The sequence below is a fragment of the Panthera tigris genome, chromosome C2 (assembly GCF_018350195.1).
Source record: "Panthera tigris isolate Pti1 chromosome C2, P.tigris_Pti1_mat1.1, whole genome shotgun sequence".
Lineage (NCBI taxonomy): Eukaryota > Metazoa > Chordata > Mammalia > Carnivora > Felidae > Panthera > Panthera tigris.
The window spans coordinates 58,264,429-58,270,441 of record NC_056668.1 but is presented as its reverse complement, the minus strand read 5'-3'; the positions used below and the strand labels follow the sequence as shown (position 1 = coordinate 58,270,441).

General features: G+C 35.8%; 1 protein-coding gene across 1 annotated transcript in view; it reads right to left on the bottom strand.

Moving 5' to 3' along the window:
- Window positions 1-222: 222 nt before the first annotated feature.
- The window catches only part of LOC122241905 (nectin-1-like), a 35,848-nt gene continuing 30,057 nt past the window's right edge, over window positions 223-6,013 (bottom strand). The window contains exon 7 of the mRNA XM_042998331.1: window positions 223-329. The gene's annotated coding sequence lies outside the window, so the exon portion shown is untranslated. The remainder of the gene's footprint in view (window positions 330-6,013) is intronic.

Sequence of the window (6,013 nt, the reverse complement as noted above, 5' to 3'; positions counted from 1 at the left end):
CTCATGGGTTCAAGCCTCGCATCTGGCTCTGTGCTGACAGCTCAGAGCCTGGAGCCTGCTTCGGATTTTGTGTCTCCCTCCGTCTGCCCTTCCCCCACTCTATCTCTAAAAAATAAATAAACACTAAAAAAAATAAAAAACAATTGTACATTTATTTTTTTATCCAGAATCAAATTATATATTCAAGCAATCAATGTATCTAGTATCAAATTATATATTCAAGCAACCAATTCTGTAATGATCTCTTCTTTCATGATGTGATTTTTTTTTTCCACTTGAGTTAATGATGAGGAGTCTTCTTATTTTAACACATTCCAGAGTTCTTGGCTCTTAGGGAGAGAGAGAGAAATCAATGAACTGTTCATCTTCTGAAGCCTTTATGTTTTCCTAGGACCACCCTTTGACAAGGTGCTGGGAAAAAGCTTTTACTTAAGCATCCATGTGGCTGTAAATCTGAGGGCTGTAAATAATAACATAATGACTGGATTTTTCCAGACAAACAGAAAGATATATAGAAAGGATAAATAATTCATAAAAATTGATGAATTGCCCCCATAAAGCAAATTCCCCCAACTTGTATCCCTATATAAAATAATTGAATAATTCAAACCTACATGGAAGGAGGAAAGGAGATCATGGGAGGTAGGTGAGAATTATGGCAAGTTGTATATGTTTAAGAAATTGACATTATAAAATAAATACAAGTATTGTCCTTAGTAAGTTAGGAAAGAACATCAGAAGACTAAGCATGAAATATAACTCAAAGTAACAAAAGAATATTTAACCCAATGACAGACAGTATGGGAGAAAAAAAGACTATCACTAAAGTAAAATATAAATTTAAAAATAAAATGGAAAAAATGTCCTATTATATATATCAGTAACTGCAACATATACAACTAGGTTAAAAACACAAAAGATAGAAACTTAGGACACAGAAGAGTGAATGAGGGGAAAAAAATCCCTGCCATTATGAAGCATAAATATTGCTTTAAAAGTTCTTTGGAAAAGAAGAAATGTGCTTACATAAAATTAACATTTTGCAAAAAAAGGGAAATATGACATTTAAAATTCTTGGACAGGGGTGCCTGGGTGACTCAGTGTCAGTTGAGCATCTGACTCTTGATTTCAGCTTAGGTCATGATCCCAAGGTCATGGATTGAGTTCTGTGTTGGGCTCTGCTCTGACAGTGGAGCCAGCTGATAAAACTAAAGACAAAAATCAATTAGAAGGAACAAAATTGAATGAACAAAAAAAGGGCTTTCGTCTAGAAATTAATTGAACAAATCTGTGGCAAAAATTGCTAAGAAAATTAAAAATAAAAAGAAACAATATAGAATGAAAAATGAGAACTAGCATTGATATAACAAATAGAAAAAAATAAGACAATATTATGAACATTCATATCAATTCGAAAACACAAAATGGGCAAAATTCTGAAAGTGCCAAATTGGTCACAAAAAATTTAATAACTGACACTTTAACAATATTAAGGCTTCCAGTACATGAATTTGGGATATTGTCCCATTTGCTCTGTCTTGTCTAATTTTGTTAATTAATGTTTTTTTAATTAATTTATTTTTAGTAATCTCTACACCCAACGTGGGTCTCAAACTCACGATGAGATCAAGAGTCGCATGGTCTTCTGAGTGAGCCAGCCAGACACCCCTCATTAATGTTTTATAGTTATCAGTATACAAGTCTTTTACCTCCTTTGTTAGTTTTATTCCTAAGTATTTTATTTCTTTTGGTGTTACTGTAAATGGAATTGCTTTTCCTAATTTCCTTTTTAGACAGTTCATTGTTAGTGTAGAAACACAACTGATTTTTGTATGTTGGTTTTTTTATATTGTAACTTTCCTGAATTCATTTATATATTCTAAGTTTTTTATGGCGTCTTTGGGATTTTGTATATATAAGATCATGGCATCTGCAAACAAGGACAGTTTTACCTCTTCCTTACTGATTTCTAAGCTTTTTGTTTTTTTCTTCCTGATTAATTCCTCTGGCTAAGACTTCCAGTACTATGTTAGATACAAGTGTTAAGAGTGTGCACTCATGCTTTGTTCCTGATCATAGAGGTCAAGCTTTCAGTGTTTCACTGTTGAGGGTGTTGTTAGCTATGGTTTTTTCAAATATGACATTTATTATGTTGAGATACTTTCCTTCTATTCCTACTTTGTTCAAAATTTTCATCATGAAAGTATCTTGAATTTTTTCAAATGCTTTTTTTACATGTATTGAGATGATCATGTGACTTTTATCCTTTATTGCGTTAATATGGTGTATCACATTAATTAATTTGCAGATGTTGAATTATCCTTGCATCCCAGAGATAAATCCCACTTGGTCATGGTGTGTGTGCCTTTTAATATGCTGCTGGATTCAGTTTGCTAGTATTTTGTTAAAGATTTTTGCATCTATATTTGTAGGAATATTGGCTGAGAGTTTTGTTTTTGTTTTTGTTTTGTTTTTGTTTTCTTGTGATGTCTTTGGCTTTGGTATCAAGGTACCCTTGGCTTCAACAAATGAGTTGGGAAGTGTTCCCTCCCCTTCATTTGTTTAAAGGAGTTTGAGAAGCATTGACATTAACTCTTGTTTAAATTTTTTTTTTAATATTGTCTTTATATTTGAGAGAGAGAGACAGAGCACGAGCAGGGGAGGGGCCAAGAGAGAGAGGGAGACACAGAATCTGAAACAGGCTGCAGGCTGTGAGGAGTTAGCACAGAGCCTGAAGCGGGAACAGTGAGATCGTGACCTGAGCTGAAGTCGGATGCATAACTGACTGAGCCACCCAGGCGCCCCAACTCTTGTTTAAGTGTTGGTTGAATTCACTAGTGAAGCCAAATAGTCCTGGCCTTTTCTCTGTTGAAAGTTTTTGATTTCTGATTTACTCTCCATACTAGATATAGGTCTGTTCAGACTTTTCTACTTCTTCAAGATTTCATCATGGTGGTTATTGTGTTTCTAGGAATGTATCCATTTCTCAATTTCAGTCACATCATCTGGCCTAATGAGTTGCTAAAACGAGTTTTCATTTTATTTAGGGCATGCTTCCAGGTGTGTTTTTAAATTAATCAGTGCTAGTGATAAAAGACAACCTGACCTCTGGAAAAAAAATAGTTTCAAACCATGTGACTGATAAGAGGTTAATCTCCAAAGCACATAAAGAACTGCAACTCAATAGCAAAAAAACCCCAATAACCCAGCTGTAAAAAAAATAAACTAAGGATTTGAAATCTGCACAGATATTTCTCAAAGAAGATATAAATGGCCAACAGGCATGTGAAGAAGTGCTCAATGTTGTTAATTGTCAGGGAAATGCAAATCAGTACCTCAGTGAGATATTATTTGACACATGCCAGGATGGCTGTTATCAAGATAATGAGACAGGAAAGTGGGGAAAATGGCAGCATAGAAGGATTTTGAGTTCACCTCCTCCCATGAGCTCACCAAGGCAACAAGTACATGTAATATAGCTCTCTCTGAAAAAAACTTGGGCCTGGTGAACGGATTTTTCACAGCTGAAGACATAAATAGAAGTCCCAGTGAGAAGGGTAGGAAGGGCAGAGATGCAGCCAGGAACCAAACCTCCAACATGGTGACCTACAGGCAGAAGGGATATCACAGGTGCGGAGGTCCTCCCTGAGGAGCAAGGGGACCAAGACCCACATCAGGCACCACTGGCTCTGGGGACCTGAACAGGAAAGGGAACATAAAACCTCACAACATCTGGCCTTGAAAGTCATCAGGGCTTAACTCCAGGAGCTTTTGAAAACCAGAGGGGCTTAATTTGGGGAGATCCAGAGAGCCATAAGAAATTGAGACTCTCAAAGGGCCAGCACAGTATATCACTCCGTCTGAGACCCAGCACAGAAGCAGCCTCTTGGAAAGCACCTGGGCTATCCATGAAGGAGATTTACTGACCAAATTTAGGATATTTGTGAATTAATATTGTTAACATGTCATCTTCCACCTGTCAGAATGGCTAGTATCAAAAAATAAAACGAGTGTCAGAGAGGATATGGAGAAAAGAGAAACCTTGTGCACTGTTGGTAGGAATGTAAACTGATGCAGCCACTGTGGAAAACAGTATGGAGGTTCCTCAAAAAATTAAAAATTAGAAATACTGTATGATTAAGTAATTCCACTTCTGGGTATTTACCCAAAGAGAATGGAAACACTAATTCAAAAAGATATATGCACCCCTGTGTTTATTGCTGCACTATTTACAATAACCAAGATATGGAATCAACTTAAGTATCCACCACTAAATGAATGGATAAAGAAGATGTGAGATATATACATTTTTCAGCCACAGGAAAGAATGAAATCTTGCCATTCACAACAACATGAATAGACCTAGAGGGTATTATGCCACGTGAAATAAGTCAGACAGAGAAAGACAAATATCATATGATTGCCGTTATATGTGGAATCTAAAAAACAAAACAAATCAACAAACCAACAAACCAATGAACCAACAAAAAGCAGAAAGACTCATAAATACTGAGAACAAACTAATGGTTACCGGAGGGGAAGAAGGTGGGGAAATGGACAAAATAGATGAAGGGAATTACGAAGTACAAACTTCCAGTTATAAAATAATTAAGTCACAGGGATGAAAAATACAGCATAGGGAATAGGGTAAATAATATGGTAATAACTTTGTATCATGCCAGATAGTAACTACATTTATTGTGGTGAGCATATGTAACATATATAATTATCAAATCACTATGTTGTACACTTGAAACTAATATATAATATTGTATGTTAACTTACTTCAATTAAAACAACTTGCTAATAACTAGAAAGAAACAAACAAACAAAAAAAACCAAAACTAATAAAACAAGAAACAAAAGACAGCATAGGTTGATGAGGATGTGTAGAAATTGAAACCCTTGCTTGCTATTGGTGGAGTTGCAAAATGGTACAGCCAATGTGGAAAACAGTATGGAGATTTCTTTAAAAATTAAAAATAGGGGCACTTGGGTGGCTCAGTCGGTTAAGCAACCAACTCTTGATTTCAGCTCAGGTCATGATCTCATGGTTGTAAGATCGAGCCCCGTGTTGGGCTCCATACCCACAGAGGGAAAAAGATTTTTTCTCTCTCCCCCTCTTCCGCAACCCCTCCCCACCTCTCAAAAAATAAAAATAAAAGTACATATGATGCAATCCCACTTTTGGGTATTTATGGAAAAGAAGTGAAATCAGAATCTCAAAGAGATATTAGTACTTCCATGTTCCTTGTGGCACTGTGCACAACAGCCAAGATGTAGAAACAACCTAAATGTTGATCAACAGATGAATGGATAAAGAAAATATGGTACACACAAACAACAGAATACTACTCAACTTAAAAAAAAAGGAAATTCTGTGGATAAAAAAGATGTGGTATATATACACAATGGAGTATTACTTGGCAATCAAAAAGAATGAAATCTTGCCATTTGCAACTACGTGGATGGAACTGGAGGGTATTATGCTAAGTGAAATTAGTCAGAGAAAGACAAAAATCACACGACTTCACTCATATGAGGACTTTAAGAGACAAAACAGATGAACATAAGGGAAGGGAAACAAAAAGAATATAAAAACAGGGAGGGACAAAACAGAAGAGACACATAAATACAGAGAACAAACTGAGGGTTACTGGAGGGGTTGTGGGAGGGGGGATGAGCTAAATGGGTAAGGGACACTAAGGAATCCACTCCTTAAATCATTGTTGGACTATATGCTAACTAATTTGGATGTAAATTAAAAAAAGTAAAATTAAAAAAATAAAATTAAATAAAAAGAAGGAAATTCTGGGTGCCTGGGTGGCTCAGGTCATGATCTCATAGTTTGTGAGTTTGAACTCTGATAACAGTGAAGAGTCTTGCTTCAGATCCTCTGTCTCCCTCTCTCTCTGCCCCTCCCCAGCTTGTGTGTGTGCATGCTCTTTCTCTTAAAATAAATAAACATTTAAAAAAATAAGTAGATAAATAAAAATCTAAACATAAAATAGAA